Here is a 17,546-nt window from a genome sequence, read left to right on the forward strand (position 1 = left end):
GGGACTGCTGCATCTTGATAAAAAGGACTCATTCAATATATGATGTGTTTGAAACAGTCTTCCCATAGATTTGCGAAGGTGTTTTGGGCTGTTTCAGGATAAAAAGCAGGATGTGCACAAACCTTGCCAGTACTGCTGGTATACTCCATTATTCCTACAGAGCTTCTGGTTGACAGAGGGTTATTCTCTGTTCATGTTAATGTCTTGCTCATACTATTCCTCATTCACTATCATTATTAGTAGTATTTGAATTATAGCAGTGCTGAAAGTCTGCAGGCAGGATAAAGGCTCCATTGTAGTAGGTCTTATGCACACAAGATGAGACAATTTCTGCTCCGGCTGTTTACAGTCTGTTTTAAGACCAGTAGCAAAAGTGGGTTTATCATATGAATAGCAGAGAGGGAAAGAAAATGCTACAAATGCACAAATGATAGGAAATCCATGGTTACATGGAACAACTGTTCATTTAGGTATCTCGCAGACATTTGATGTTTGTTACGTTTGTAACTGTAGAGTGGAAGGTAAATGAAATGCTTTTCTTTTTCCCAGGGGGCAGTTGCTGCTATCCACCTTCATAGCCAGCATCATAGTAATAGGGTGCTGTGAGAAAGCTGGAGGGCTCTGGGTGGGAAGAGGCAGTGGGTAGAACAACTTTTGGAGGCGCTGGACCAAAGGATAGGCAGGGTTGGCAACACAAGGACTACTGAATGGGGAAACAATTCAGTGTGATAAATAGCCTCACCCTTCACTCTATCATGGGGCATTACACAGGCTTGTTTCCCATGCTATCCAATTCAGTGACTGACTGAAACAACAGATGCTTGAAGGCAATTCCCCAGGAATTCCAAATGCGTAAGATTCTTTGCTTGCATTCACTGATCTTACACAAACTCACTTTGGAGGAAAACCACAAAAGTGTCCAGGCTGTCAGGATATTGTCCAATTTTTAAAAAAGGTGTTTGCCATTGTCAGCACCTTTGAATCTATCGCTCAGTTCTCCTGAAACCAGACTTGCTAGTTACCTGTAGGGGTCCAGAAATGGAAAACTCTAATGGCCTGAAAATGCCTGTTGGAACTTGATGTTATTTAATTAGCTTAAAGTAGAGCTTGGCAGATGGCAAAACAGTGGAAAGGACCTACCTGTTTAAAATTATGGGCCACATCCTCAGTCTGTATAAACTGGCAGAGCTCCACCGAAATAGATGTTCAGCTTCTGACAATTAGCAGGGTAGAGAAAAACTTGTGAAAACAGGAAAAAACATTTTTAGGCCACAGAAAGTATCAGTAGAGTTCAGGAGCAGAAATTGTTTTTAACAATTTTTAAAGACTGATCCGTTTCCAAAGTAACTGTATCCTTTACAGTCTTGTTTTTTGTTGATGTACAATTCGGAGAAAGAATTCGTCTCACTTTCCCAGAGCTGCATGAAGTCTGCAGAGCTTGCAGCATTGAAACATACTGTATGCTGGTTTTTGCAAGTCATTCACTTATTAAAGTAAGACATCAATAATTCATTCTAGCAAAGCCAGTCTCTAAAGTTGCGTAAATTCACCTATTATGTGATAACATTAACCAACCTCAACTAAGTTTTTTATAAAGAGAGAGAGCTTTGATTGAAAGTTGTGAACTCACCTCAATCTTTTCCAGGGAAAATTCTTGCTCGGATGAAAGCTCCCATATGTTTAAAAGCTGTTGCATTCTTACATTTTAATGTTTCCCGTTAATTGTTTGGGGTTTTTTTTATTTTTAATTGCAAACATGAGAACAAAGCCTGAACAACAAAGCTGACTGCTCACTTATCCCACTGCATGGTATCAACCTGAGAGACTCATTAATCTATAAAAATATCAGATTGGAATTGGAAGTGAATTGAACTTGCTGAAAGAAATGCAGTGTTTACAATCTGTTTTCAGACTGTTTTTTTCTACCTGTTAATTTTTCTTTGTATTAAACCATCTATGTAATTCAAGGAGGTACTGTAGGTTAACCCCATACTACACTGAAGTGCAGTGGTGTGGTAATGCTTCAGAGTTCACTGGCTCCAAGCTGCAGATTAACTGCAGAAATAAAAGCAGTTGCAAGTAAAGCTAACTTTAAGTACAGCTGTAAGAGAGATTTGAGATATTGTTTCAGGTTGCTAAACTTGGGCTATGCAAACAGTTGGGAAGTCACATTTCGAGGCTGGGCAGTGAGCTATGCATGTGCAGCCTGTCTCCACTCCCACCCATTGGGGAATGGGCTGATTTAGCCAGTAGGTGAAGGAGGAGAAAGTGAGAGAGAAAAGGTGCCTGGTGATGTGGGACAGCCAGCCATCACGGTGTGTGTGCAGCCAGGCCAGGCTGCTCTCTGGTCTGCTGGAGCTGGGAGCCTGCCTTTTAAATTTTTTATATAGATTTGTGATTTATTTTATTATTCCATATAATCACATGACATTTTGTGAATTCTTCACGTTCCATAAATCAGTCATATGATTTACTATCTGTTATGATTTATGCTATTTATGATGCCACCACCTGTAGCTGCCAGGAGCCCTGGTCCCACCAGGGGTACCTAGGCACCCCATCCCGGTGGCTGGAGTGAGGTGTGTCCTCCCCAGTTCCGAGCAGGAACAGGGCCTTGCTGTGCTGCCACAGTGACTCATGTCCCAGCCGTTCCTGCAATTGCTGCCCCCTCCCACCTCATGGACCACATCTGCCCTTGGGAAGTTATTTTCTCAGCAGGAGATATGCACAAGACATGCTGTGGCCAGTCTGCTCATCAGGAGATGGTGGCAAGTGTCCTGACTCCTGGCAAAGGGTTGGAGTGAGTGGCTGGGGGTGGTAGCTTTCCGGCCTGCACGGGTGTTTGACTACAGTATAGCCAAGTAAGGGGCCCTTCTCGTGCAGGGCGGAGGGGGAAAGATAGGACACCCCTCTCCCCTCACCTGCTAGTGGCAGAAGTCTTCCTGAGCAGAGTCTGGCTCCATGCCTCTAGTGGGCCAAGCTGACCCAGGTTTCTTCTGTCTTTCCCATCAAGGAAGATTCATATATGCTCTGTTAGTAAATTCCAAACTTCGGTGACGACTTGAGAGGGCTATTTAGTGGCTGTAGGGCTCTGCTGTTTATGAAACCATCCATTAAAAATAATGTCTTTTGCTTATGTACCCTGTGAATTAGGGAAGGTTTGATGAGAGTCTAAGAGTTGGCATGTGTGCAAGCTAGGAGACAGGCACATGATGTTTTTCTGGTAAGAGTAATATGACAAGTTGGCCTATAGTATGCCTGTTATTGAAACATCTAAATTACCTGAAAATTCATGGTTAAATGAGTAGACTTGCAATGCTCTGTGTAATTCCAGGTCTCATTATTTTTGCAGCACTAGACTTCATAACATGCAGTGCAAAATACAATTGTCAAATTGCTTGTGAGAATTGGAAGTTGTGCTGCACAATCGAATGAATTGATGGGCTGGCTACCACAGGCAAAACTTGACTTCTAAGCTTGTGTAGATTAAACTATAAAAGATAACCTAAGGTCACAGATATAAAGCCTAACAAGAGCTTTCTTTGAAGAAAATTGTCTTGCAGGTTGTTAAGAAGAATGATGCTAAAATACAGAACAAAATTCTCTGGACAAAAATGTGATAGCAGGTTACACAGAAAAACCCAGATTCACCCTTGCAGCTCCAATGGAGTTTCTTCAGCACAGATGAGGTGAGGCTGGCCTGATCTCGTGGGAAATTGCATCATGAAAAATCTGGCCCATAGACACTGCAGTCGGGAGAGTGCTGACAAGGGTTTTTTGCATTTATTCTTACTGTTCTGTTTTGGGATGTTACAGGCCAAGATTTCACATTGCACTGAAATCTGGCAAGGTGGTTATTTTACTTCATATATTGAATATAAGTAAAAGACCACTCTCAGGCATAACTGTGTGGCCATGGAAGGTTAAACTGAGGTCATAGGTTATTTTTAATGGCATTTCCTCCAAACCAGGGATGTGAATGTGAGAGTGCTGTATGCATGAGAAACGGAGCCCACTCTGCACAATTTGCTCAGTGATACTGTTGTCTGGGAAGCTGCTGCTCTGCCAGAGGTCCCTTCAAGTGGCAGGGACTGGACACCCATGCCATGCATGGCTCAGTTTGAATACCCCTGGAGAACACATGCAACATCGGTAACTTGTTGAAAATGAGGCTCAAACTAGCTTTTTGCCAAATGAATAATTGTTTAATATATGAGTAAAAAATTATGTTCAGGGCTGTGGTATACTGCTTTAAATATAAAGCCATTATGCCTAATAAATTGGGAAGTGTGAGGATGTATGTATTTCTGTCTATATGCACCTGACCACTTTGTGTGTGTTTTAACATAATGGGTTTCATTAGGAGAAATTCTGGGAGACATCAGCAAGGAAGAGGCATGTGACTGGTGAGTTTATTTTACAGCATTGCCCTCTTGATTCATAACCTAAAATACCAAGACTATGGTGGAGCCTGAAGTGCAGTGGTGTGGTGAGAAAAAAAGTGAATCCCCAGGTCCGCAAGTGTGGTGAGCCCAGGACAAGCAAGGCTGGTATCTGGCGGGGAGAAATGAAAGCCCAGGGAGAAACATAGCTTTTGTCTAGGTTTCCTGTACTGGAAGGGAAATGCACCTAAAGGGAAATGCAAGCCTGTATGTAGAAACAAAGTAAGGCTGTATATCATCTAGTACAAGTCCAGATTAAACTTGTAATACTGGTATCAGTTTAAGTACTGAGTTCTCCACAGCATGGGCAGCTTCACAGATTTCTGAATCATCAGTGGGATTTTAGGCTTTGTGGTGGTTTTCTGAAAGGGTGTTCAAAGGGAAGATTTTGCTCCTTCAGAACAGCACGGTCCTCTTCAGCTTCCTAGCATACCCATGGCAGCAGGGAAGTCACCGCTTTCCGGGGCAGGACATCCATGCTGGGCAGCTTGGTATATCAGCTCCTGCAGCAAGGTAACACAAGTGCCTGCAGAAAGCCCTGCAATAGGTGGTGGGTCACATCTCCTACTTATAACCAGTAGGAGCAGTGAGGGCAAAGGTTTGCGGAGTTTGGATGGCAGGGCTTTAACAGAAGCAGTCAGAGCAGGTTGAACAGGAATGGCTGCTTTGTCAGGTGTGGAACATAGGAACAAACTGAAAAAATCCACTGTAGAAATTAAGAAATGGGAACCAGAGGAGGAAATTTCAGAAGCTGAGGTGAATTTGGAGTTTGGCCATGTTTCTGTGCTCTAAGTGGAAGACGGGGAATGAAGTGGCCATGCAAGAAACTTTCAGAGCTTAAGCAATGGAAATTTGGTGTTAGGATTGTTGAATTTGTGTTGGTACTAAACAGAGGGAAAGATGTCTGTAACACACAAAGTTGCTAGGAAAAGAAACGTAAGTGTATTTGTAAGCAGTAGTGTCCTTCATATACAAAACCCTAAGATATAATCAGATATTTTGGTTTTTGCGCTTGAACACTTTAAGTCACAATGAATATTTGTGATAACAACCAGATTCAGACTCAAAAGGCAAAATATACAAAACTGATTGCTTAAATCTAGACCTATAAATCCATAAACAGGCAAGAGCTAAAAAGGACCTACCTTTCAGAGATGCTTACACCGAGTTGCTGAGCCACCTCCGTAACCAGAGCTTTACAAATAACTGCTATGTACAGAGTTGTAGCTGAAGACACTTCACATCCCAAAAGCAAGCCAGAAAACTTCCAAGCAACTAATGCTAGACATCTTCTTGCATACTTTGCTGAAGTGCAGTCTGTCAAAATTGAACACTGTTGGTGAGCTCGGGTTTCACTGTTTCACTGAAATCTGTGGACTTTGAAGGAGGTTTCTTGTGTATGTTTGGTGTGTGCCTGAAGGATAACACAAAGTAGGTTTGTTTTTGTTGACGAGATTAGTGGAAACTCGTCAATGTCTTCAGTGAGACATGAGCTTCTCTGACTCCTCCTGACCTCACTCAAATCAATGCAGAAACTTCTCTTGACTTCTGAGCCCATAAGGGGTGGTCCTCATAGCAAGCTTCTGAAAACTTACAGTAATATTCTTTACTCTTATTTCTATTAAGGTAGCATGTAAGAAACACCAAGTAGATTAGAAAGCTCAAGAGAGTTTACCATCTAAGTCTATTTAGCTGAATCATCTTTCAAATGGCAGCAGTGCAGCAGAGGCATCAGAAGTCCAGACTGGAGCCTTTGTTCAGGCCAGGTTCTCCCTTCATGGGAGCTGCAGGAGGACTGATGTGAACAAGGGAATTCTTGCTTGTCTTGGGAAAGGAAAGCAAGCAACTTTATTAGAGCCAAAGTGTTTGTTTTACAGATAATAGGTTTATATAATTACTTTGTCGCACAGGTGCTTTTTTTTTCCCCCAAATCCCTCAACTGTAGTTTCTATAATTATGACTCTGAAGTTCAGTCAAGTTACTTTTGAATAGCTGCTTCCAAAGAAAATAAGTCTATTGCTGCTAGTGATGTTGACGAGGTAAAGCGTTCTATCACTTCACACATTTTTATTAAGCAGTGGGTTGAAAGGCAGCATAATTTGAAAGCCCTGTCATATCTTTGATAAATGCTTTCTAACATTGCTGTGTTTTGCCCAGTTATGACAGAACCCATTAGAATGACATGTATTTCAGCTGTCATCAGTTTGGATCTGCATATGCTTCAGGAGAAAGAAATGTTTCCTCTTCTCCAGGAAAAGACCTGTGCTGCAGGAGGGGAAGACCCTTCGCTATAGGCTTTGGCTGGTGGGCCACACAGGACAGATCCCAACAGGATTTTGTTGCCTTGTTTTTGGATGTGGACTTTTTTGTTCTATAGCTGTGGCAGAAGAAGGAGGCAATTAGCCCAGCTGGCTCTGCCAATTGGACCTGCTGCAGTGTATTTATTCATTTATTTATTCACTTTTTTATCTAGCACAGCAAGGTTCTGCTCTTGGATTTGAAATTGAGGGCACTACTCAATATAAATAATAATCAGATAGGTATGTACCAGGTTTCTTTATGCTAACATTCAGTTTAATGCAGCATTTTTAAAGAATAATTTCCACAGCTGCTCTACCAAGGAGAATTTATGTACCAGGTTTCTTTTGGCAAACAGAGAAGCTGACTGAATTTAAATATAGGCATTATTTGAAAGTACAGTGCCAGCTGCAGGACCCTATGTTGCGTCTACTATTGTGTAAAAATTATAATGGTAGTTAAAAGGACGTTATTTTCTTCTCAAAATATTAATTTCAAAATTCCTAATAATATCTTTTTGTCACTTTTGGGGGAAGACAGACAGAAACCCCACTGTTTCTCCCCTGCGTAGTCAGTTTCTTCTGGTAAAGAGCTTTTTACATAAGAAGAAATAAATTCAGATACACTTACAAATAAAACTAGCACAAGTTTAAAGTCTAAAACTAATTATTATCAGAAACTGGATTTAATAAATGAGAATGGTTGGTTAAAAAAAGAAAATGGATATTGCGCCTTTAATTATAAGCACAAATTACAATGTGAAATGCCATCGTAACTAGAGTTGACAGTAAATTCAGGTCTGGATCAGACCTCACATCGCTTGAAGTAAAACAGAGATATTACTCTGGCTAATTTTGCATTGTAATAATTATTTAATGCTCACAATGAAGCCTTGTCCTTAGGGTTTTATGCTTTAGCTCTTTCTTACCCACGCCTTGTAGTTATTAAGTACAGACAAAGCTGCCATTTTTTCAAATGGCATAATGTATATCAGTGTGTGTCCATGAAAAACATCAAAAATAGACATTTTCTGGTATAATACATTAACTGTATGAACTCTGGAACAGCTTTTCCATGTTTGGAAGTTTCTTAAAGCAGTGCATCAGCCATAAATAGATTTCTTTAAGTACCAGTGGCTGTCATTTCAAAATTTGGTGTAACTTAATTTTTAGAGAAGAAGAATTGCCCTGTTTATGTTCTGTCATTTCAGTTAATTCCAAGCTTGCTCTTATATTCAGCACACTCATTTATTTCATCCTATTGACCAGCAAGCACTTTGTAACCATTGCCTTGTTTTTGTTAAACTACTGAAAATGCATATATTTTGCATTTCGGTACAAAAGAGTTTGCTTGCTGCTGTGATGTTTGGTTTTAGACAGCTTTTACAAGTCTGTAATGAAGGTCTTAATGCAGTATTGAAACTAAATTTTGGGTGATTGGGGTGGTTTTTAATGTCAGCACTGCAGGATTAGACCTAAACACTGTGTATCTTGGTGATCGTATAACAGGAGTAAATATAGCAAGATTGGTCACAATAAATTTGTGGAGGTTCAGAACTCATAGTGCTCAAGTTAGACATTGATGGTACAACAGTAGTGCTTTGTGCCCTACCTGGGAGCCTGAACATTTTATGGCCAAGGTAATTTTGGTGTGAATAACTTCATTTGAAGTCAAGATGGGAATCTTTCCTTCGTAAGGGTGGGAGAAGCCACGTGGGAGTTATCTAGGAATAATGCAGGGAAAATTGTGTGCCCACGTGGAATAATGTCATGGGCTGTTTCTTGCCCTTGGGCGGCAAGTCCTTGCCCTTGGAAAAGAGCCAGATGCTCACATTATGTAAATCAGTGTGATTTTCACTGGCACGCATGGGTGCATGCTCTTTTACACCACATGAGGATATGAATTTTTTTTTTCTCAAGCTCCTTCTAGTTGTGTTTCTTGACATATACTTAGATATCATCTAAGTGTCGACACTGTCAAATATTGTATTGAATATCAAAAGGCTGCTCCATCTCAGATGGCAACTGTGAGACTGAACGAGAGTAGTGTGAAATTGTCCTTAGGCTGTTGCAAGCCCTGTGTGTGGATGCAATTTGTACATGCAGAACAAATACTTGTGACCTTTTCTGTACTACTTTCTTGTAATTATGAAAGTGATGTGAGTTAGGAAGTTTAGCACTGTGTTTGGCCAATATTTAATAACTGAATTATAGATGATCAAGCAGAAGCAGCACTACTTTGAGAGAAATAATCTTTTTGCAAATGTATGTAAGGTAGCACTAATATGCAAAAAACTCCCAATATGTAGCCTGTCAGTGGCATACTTATTTTTGTAGCATTCATATTAAAACTAGCTCAGTAAACTGGGCTGAAGGAGGAAAATCCACAGATGTTATTTAAAAACAGCGGTTCTGGGAACATATATGTTGCATATTTTCTTGAAGTTGACAAAAGAAATCCATCCATTGGCCTCTTCCCTGGGAGTTACTCATCTTCATGTTCTGTTTAAAATGTTTCTGTGTACTCATTTTTTATGTATTATTACCACGGAGGTGAGTTCTTAATTTTACCTGTTCGATTTTCACATCGGATTAGCTATCATTAGCTAATTATGAGGGCCCTGTGCTACTTTTCTGCACAAGAAACTCCTAATAGGAATGGTTGCTCTGACAGATTGTCATTAATCTGTCAATAATGAGATTTTTCCATTTTATGCTTAGATATAAGCTCTTTGGGGAAAGGATCATCTCTTTTGCTCTGTATTTGTACAGTGCTTAGCACAGCGGGGTTTTGGTCCATGGTGGGGCCCCATGGTCCCTCTGTCATACACATACCACTCCTACAAATAATTGTGTTTGATGTGGAGTGAGATGAGAGGAATTCTTTGTGTGAGGAAGGTAGTTCATTAAAGCCTAAACAGCTAGCTGAAATGATGGATTTTTGTCTTCTCGAAGGCACCAGGCTTTTCTCCTTGTGGCGCAGCCGGGCAGAGCAGAGACTCATGCCCTGTGAGCACAGCCCCCGTGGGAGAGCGTGCACAGCCCCAGCCAGCCCTGGGACACCGCTGTGCTCTTTCGCAGGCACGCAGGAGCCTGACGCCAACCAGCAGCCCTGGGAGCGGGGTTATTTTCGGGGCCAGGCTGCCGCGGGTTGACTCTCCTTTCCTCAGCATGCCAGGCAAGTTCATAACATTGACACAGATTTTTCTGGCCTGCCCAGAAAGGTGATCTCTCTGCACCAGGCAGCTGTTCACCGGCACCCCGCAACACCCCGACATGCTCTTCAGCGCTGCTGGCACAGACCCGCTCCCACAGCAACATGCTGGGAAGCTGAGAATGGCGCGGCCTCCCACAGCCCCGGGAACTTGAAGATGCCTATGAAAGAGCAGCTAGCCTGGTGCACTGCAACGAAGTAGAGCTCCATTTCTGAGTCCAGGAAGGCACATGCTTTGAAAGGAACTGGTTTTCTTATACAGAGCAGTGACTTTGACCCAGCCTGGCAGCACTGTGAGTTTGGTAGGCATAAGAGGGTCTGAGAGCACCCATGGAAATGGGGAGAGTTGACAGTCAGGGTTAGGTAACCATTAACACCCAGCATTATGTCATGTCTGCACTACTGCAGCCAGCACAGGTTGCTGTTAGAAAATAACTTAAAAGTTCTGAAAAGGAAAAAAAAAAGAAGGAAAAAAAAACAACCAAACCACCAAACAAAAAACCACAAAGAAAACCCCCAGCAGTTGGGCTTATTTTCAATCACAGAGAAAGATGAATTTGCTTTAAATTACTCAAAGATTAAAAGTGCTGATAATGGAAAAAATCTTACCTATGGCACTTTCAGTTAACTGAGAAAAGTTCAGCCAGCAATTAAACTGCTGAGGGAGGAGAGCACAGATTGCATTTCAAAGGAAAATTCAAGCAACGCATTAACGATTATTAATGTGTGTTATTGTTAAAATAATCGTATTTATTATGGTCTAGCCTAGGGAGAACCAGCAAAAATGGAAGCCTTGTTCCGGAGGCTGTAGAAACATGCACACAGTAGGTGGTCCCTGGCCTGAAGAGCCTGGAGTCTAAATAGCTGTAGATAGAGTGGATAAAGCACTAGCCCAGTTAAGGAAAGAACGGCAAGCAGCACTGTTGGTTTGCATCTGGTTTGGAAGGGCCTGGGTAATATCTCTTGCTCAGTTCTCCTTCCAGTGTTTGCTATAGATATTTGAGGGCTTCTGTATGATCCTCATTTAAAAACAAACACCCAGATGTGAAGAATAGAGAGTTCTTGATTTATTGCTGGCATGCTCATAGATGTTGTGGAGGCTGAGGGTGGGAGACAGGATAACATGATTGCCATTGCAGTGTGAGCCACAGGCTTGGTTCCCCACTGCTTTGCCTTAATAACAGAAGAATTTTACACCCACTTGCACAGATACAAACATCACCCATTATTAAAAGCAGCAGTTGTTTATTTGCCACTCATATTTTTGTGTTCTGTCTATTTTAATCAACCCATTCTGCTTGGATGCTTGTGTCCATGAATGGTCACTGTAGTAAAGGGTTACACATTTCATCAATAAGGGATACCAGTTTCCTAGGTGGAATAGTAAGTACACTGTTTTGAAAAGCAACCAGACAAAGCCAAGCCAAACTGGTATTATGGCAGTGGCAGGGGGGCTGGAACTAGGTGATCTTTAAGGTCACTTACAACCCAAATCGTTCTATGATGATTCTCTGTGCATCTGTCCATGCCTGCCATTACAAGCAGATGTTTTTTCCTTGTCTTACAAATTGATGTTTCTGAGTATGTATTCCCCCTGTGCTTTTTGTTATGGAGTCATGATCAGTGACCCTTAGTAAAGAATAGATTTGATGGAAGGCTTTTTGAAAAGCTTGGGCTGGAGGTGTGTCCCTGTGACTGTTCCAGGCTTGTGTTGGCTAGGAGAGGTTTGCTAGTACAGCTGTGCTGATGAGCCCTCCATGGGGAACACAGGTTGTTCTGGCAAAATAGGGCATTTGCCACTGCCTGATGCTGGTTCTTTAGACAGGATGTATCCGTTGTAGGGCTTTTTCTGCTTGTTTGTTTTGCTGGATAGTTATGGCTTCACTAGATCAAATTTTGTGTTCCAAATTTAGTTATGCAAAGTTGAGGTTTCTCCCTCCTCTCCCCCCACAGCCCCTTCCCAAGCTCCCTTGGTCTGCTGCCAAGGCTTCACAGTGCTGGCCATGCTAACCTAGAAGCCAAGATATGTGTCAGCATGGCACAAAAAATACATAATATTTATAAGGAGGGAGCTCCTTGCTCCAGGCTGTGTTCCTGTGGCAGCTCAGTTCCAGCAGACTGTTTCAGATGCTTTGTGAGCATGAGGCTAAGCACAGAGCTAGTGATGGTGCCTAATGCGGCCATGCAGCAAAAGTGCAGCAGGAAGGTCTGGTCAGTCCTGCATGAGGAATCAACACCAGTCACACACAGTCTGAGAGCTGTGGCTTAGGAAATGCTGTTCTTTGTTTTGCTTTCGTGATGAGGAGCTGCCTTTACCTGCAGAAGGGCATAGCTGTGCTGCCTAGGGAAACGGAGGAGGCTCTTCCACCCTCCCCACCTGGTGAGGAGGGGAGGAAAAACAGCCCTGTAAGCAGCTCCTGCCTTCTCCTTTGTGCTGCAATTGCGCTATAGATAGCAGAGGCCCCTTATCCTACCTCTGTCTTCTTTGACTTACAATTCAGACAGCTCTAATTATTAAAAAATAAACAAGCCTGTAACTGCTTAAGAGCTTTAAATCCCCTAAATGACAGGGAAATAGCCCCTGAACACCACCGAAATAGTCTCTTCTATGTCCGCCTATCCTGGCAGCAGATACAAATCATCATTAGTGGGTCACTGTGACACAGATCTCTTAATGTAAGTGCTACGTTACATTAACAAGCAAGTCAACAATAATATTAGCAATAAATGAGAAATTAAATTCCTAGTCATTCATCCCTCTGGGTTTCCCAGTGTGTCTCTTGTGTTTTTCTTGTTTTGATCCTAAGCATTTTGAAACAAGAAATGTCTTTATTTCGTGTCTTGTGGTGTGATCCCAGCCCATTAAAATGGATGACAGTACTGCTGTTGACTTCAGTTAGCAATTATTGTAGCAAAGAGCACATGGTGTGATTCAGAAATTAATAATAACCATATACACTGATTTTATAGAGGAGATGTAAAACTGGACTTTCTTGCTGAACAGATTTTAATTCAAACTGTTTTTTCAACAGTTTTTCCAACAAAACAGCTTAAAAAATTATTTGTATAAAATTGGAATACTTTTTCTGGACCAAGACTGATAGTGAGGGAGTTACTACTGCTATGCAATAGTAAAAGATGATGTTTTGCATACACTAAGAAAACTCTAAATGTGAGTGTTTCAAAGAAGAACTGGAGGTTTTGGCTGCTAATTTTAATGGAAAATGTGGCTAAACCCTCAAATGGCTTGACGGCAAAATATTTAAATTGTTTTGCCTGTGCTTTCTGATGATATATGTAGACTGGAGCATTGTTTTATTTGGTTTTTTCAGATTACAGCAGTAGCTTAGTTCCAGTATGTGCTAGAAAATTGCTTATTGGACTCTCCTTATCAGAAATCACTGACTATGGGATATTACCTGTAGTGCTTTTATGATGAAGACTATTAAAGAGTAAACTGAAACCACAACCTCATTCCTTTCAGAATTAATGCTCAGAGTAAACCTGTCTTGTTCCTGAAAGGTTAGTGTCAGTACACTAATTCTTTGTTTCTGCCTTGCCAAACGTATTCACTGAATTGCACTAGTGGCCTGAGCGTTTCTGATTTTACTGCCTCTACATCCAAAGTGAACCTGTAGTACTTGCAGCTACAGCTGGTCCAGATTGCATGTATTCAATTATGGAACATTAAGTATGGCAAATATAACAAGGCAAGAAAGGGGGAAACTCTATACCGAGCTCTCTCCTGGTACATGCCTATAATTAAACCTGCATAAATCTTCCTGAAAGGGATTTGAGGTGCTCAGCCCTGCAGGGAAGGCTGGGCTCGGACGTGCTGATGGAGCATCGAAGCACTACTGGAGCATAGGCTGGGTCCTCCTGCTCTCTGCACCTCTGGGGTTTGGCTTACTGGGAGCGAGTGGGGCCCACTCTCACCCTCCTCTGCGTATGTCCAGGAGCACATGAGGATGGTTCTGACAATTCTGATAGTGGTATTTTAATTAATTGTCATTTGGGATGGCTACTTTGTTACCTGATGCGTCTGTTCTCATTGATTTGAAATATCATCCCTATTTATGCTTGATGGTTGTTGGTGTGCATTCAGAATAAAGTACCCACAATGATGATGCTGTGTGGCTCCCTGGGTGGGAAGTCTTGATAGTCTCCTTCCCAGTCTGTGCAGTGTTCTGGAGATGGATTAAAGAGTTATGCTCAGGCATGACTGAGCACCTTCACCCATTTTCTCTTCTTGTGCCTCTGAGAGAGACAGAACAGAGTAGCTCCATAGGAGTGATCCTAGGGAATTTAACATGCGAAGTTAAATAAGTGGAAAGGGGGCAAGAGAAAGAGAGAGATAGCACGAATTGGTTTTAATTACCACCAAGTCAATAAAACTGGATCTGTAGGTGCAAAATGGAACTGCAGAATGAATACAAGTCACATAGAATCATGTGCACATCAATATGGGGAGACCACCTCTTTCAGACTTGGCTGCTATACTGTAGAGCTGGAAGGAAGCAGATATTCTGTAATAGGGATCCAGTGGTAATCTTGGGGAAATGCAGGTCCTTCTTCAGCACTATGACTCTCTAGCATGTGAGATACAAGGGAAGATCAGATACTTATGTGGATAGTAAGAATGTACAACTATGTGAGACGAAATAAACTTTTTATAAGGAAATTTTATGTTCTTTGTGTTACAAACTGGGAATAAGCTGTGGGCAACTTATTCTGCCGTGTTTTGAACCTTTTTTGGAACATCTAAAGCTTGTAACTGACGGAAACAGAGAATCAAACTAGGCGAGCTACTGATCAAGGCAGAATAGGAGTTCTTGTGTTTCCAAGGGACTATGTGATATCAAATGTTAAAAATGTTGCCATATTCCTCCACTGTAGTTTTGGGAATTTTGTTTGGATTGTTTTCTTTCACCAGATTTTCTCTGAGTATAAACTACTTCTTTGCAGCTTCCTTACATGTACTGACAAGTCTAAATAATATGAAATAAATATTTATAATCTTCAGATATGTAGATTTTAAGTATCATGTTTAGTCTCTACAGCCTTTCTCCCAAGGACCTGTTATCCCATGTATTTTTCCACAACATATGGACTCAATCATTTTCTTTTCCACAACTCCAACATTTACCTTTGAGTATCATACTGATTTTTCAAGTAGTTGAATCCATTGCCATTACTAAGATACTGGTAACTCTGTGTCTTCTGGGTTTTAGCATTGCTGTTGCAGTGACATCAGCATAGTATTTTCCCTGGAGGTCAGAGCTTGCTGAGCAGTGTGGAAATTTATGAATTGCTGGAATTGTGATGTCAGTAATAAATGCAAGCAAATGTGAAATTTATGTTCTTTAAATCAGAATTTTTCCAGTTCATGATCTACCAAGGTAGGCAGGGCTAGTTAGAAGCAATAAAATTGTTAAATCCATAGGAACATATACTGACTTTGTCTTTTGTCCAGTGATTCCATCTTCACGGGTGATCCTTTGCAACAACAGCCTCAAGCCTTCCATTATGGGCATCTCATGCAATTTATCACTCAGGTTTGTAACATTTTGTTTCAGTACAATTGCTGATCCACTCTGGCCTTGCTTAAGTTTACTGACAATTCCTTACAGCTGTTCCAAGTTTTCAGTGAGTCATAAAGAATTGCACATAGTTCAGCTACTGTGAGAAAATAGTTGATGTTTGTTAGTATTTGACCTAAAAACACAGGCACGAATCTTTCACAGGGTTTTGGCCATATTCTTCATGCTGTGTCTGGGGGTTCATAGGTAGTTCAGCTGTGAACCCTGTGGTGCTTGGGTTCTCCATATTAAGATGCATCCTCACAAGGAAGTGTTAATCTCTAATGCCTCAGGTCCAAAACAGTGAACCACACTTGAGCACACACGTGTGAATTTATAGCATGGGAAATGAGCATCAGATTATATAAAAGTAGTTTTGAATATATATAGAAAATTCCTGAGCAGTTAGTCGTACCGTAGAGGGCAGTTTGAGTCAAAATTGTTTTGTCCCCTTAACTCCCATTTGGCTGTGTGCTAAAGCACTAAACAGCAGTGTTACTCAGCATGTGGTCTGTAGATGTCTGGAGGTCCATAAAACATCAAAAGTTATTGTGAGAGGACTACACATTTCAAAAACTGAAACAATCCAGTCCGTGCTAATGTTCTCATACTTGCAAGTAAGCAAAAAATGTGAGGAAATAAAAGTGGCAAGTGATTTTTTTTTAGCCTTAAATTTTATTAGGTGATAGAATTGAAAATCTTTGTGGCAGCACTGCACAAAGCACTCCAGGATTTTTTTGATCTTTTTTTTTTGAGAAGTTTGGCGTTTCCGTGGTGCTGCAGGATTAAGGAAGTTTGCTGCGTCTGGCAGCCAGGGCAGCCTTGCAGACTTTGTGCATTTCAGTTCCTCCTCTTAAAAAGGAGAGCAGCAGACCTGGATTAGATTTGAAGAGGTAACAAGGAGGATTAAAGAATTTCCCTATGAACAGTTTCAGCACAATCAGTGATGCCATGGATGGTACCTCTTCAGTCCAGAAGAGGTGACTCTAGGAGGATAGGGTTGAAGTCTGTAAAATAGAGTTGCACAGAGAAGGTGAAAGGTGGTGAATGAGGAGCAGCTGCTTACTGCTTCTTCCACAGCAATTTAATGTTTAGGTAAGAGGTCAAAGCAAACAAAAGACAGTACCTCTTGATACAAGATCTAGTTCAGCTATGAAAATCTAGAAGATATAGTGGAAGTGAAATGCTTACTTACAGTCAGAAAACAAACAGGCAGAAGAAAAATCCCATGTTATATCCAGAGGTGCTGCTTCTGGCTCAGGACACTGTTGAGCTGCAAATTATTTGAATTTAGGAGAACTTTCTTGAGCTATCCCCACATTCATCTTCCTTTACTCAGGGGTGAGATGCTGGCCTTACTGGGCTTTGGGCAGGCCTGACACCCCATCTTGTGCATCTGGGACTGTGTTGCTCTTCAGTGTCTCCTTGCTGTTCTGCTCCTGATTGTCTACCTGCTTGTCTTGCCTCAGGATCCACATGCTTCTCGGTGCTTTTCTCCCAGTCCAGACTTCATCTGTTTGTTAGATATTAGAGAGGGTGATGCCGGGGCACGTTCCCAGTCCTTGGAGGTTGTGGAGTGTTTTAGAGGAAATTCGTTTTTTCATAGAGAAGCAGCACACTGTATAGATGTCAATAGGGCTCTGGCAGTGTTTGAATTGCTTTGATTTGCCTGCCTCTATGTGTGCCAAAATTTATTTAAAAAGAGGAAAATACTGGTTACTTTATCTGGCACAGCTGTCAGGCTATTCTTACCTCTGCTGTGCCTTTCGCCTGCCCATTACATCTACCTGTTGTCTCTGATTTTCTGTGCTAAGCCAGCTCTTTAAGAAACTGTGTTTTTAAACAGCCAGCACCACGGAATTGAGATCCAAAGTAACTGAAAATATTGCAAATCATATTATAGTTGTGTAATTATAATGCTATAATAATTCCTTTTAAGAGTGCTTTTTTGTCAACCTGAGAGTATACTGTGATTAGAGCAGTTCATTTTGCAACTGCTGTGTCACCAGCAGCT

At 41.4% G+C, this 17,546-nt stretch overlaps 1 protein-coding gene across 9 annotated transcripts in view; it reads left to right on the forward strand.

Annotated features, from left to right (window-relative positions):
* Positions 1 to 17,546, forward strand: part of TEAD1 (TEA domain transcription factor 1) — a 159,745-nt gene that overhangs the window by 68,261 nt on the left and 73,938 nt on the right. The window contains exon 1 of one of the 9 annotated variants that reach the window (XM_030483236.1): positions 15,494 to 15,508. The exons of the other annotated variants lie outside the window; for them this stretch is intronic. The gene's annotated coding sequence lies outside the window, so the exon portion shown is untranslated. Of the gene's footprint in view, positions 1 to 15,493; positions 15,509 to 17,546 lie in introns of those variants that run through there. 9 annotated transcript variants of the gene reach the window in all.

This window comes from Strigops habroptila, chromosome 4 (genome assembly GCF_004027225.2).
Source record: "Strigops habroptila isolate Jane chromosome 4, bStrHab1.2.pri, whole genome shotgun sequence".
Taxonomy (NCBI): domain Eukaryota; kingdom Metazoa; phylum Chordata; class Aves; order Psittaciformes; family Psittacidae; genus Strigops; species Strigops habroptila.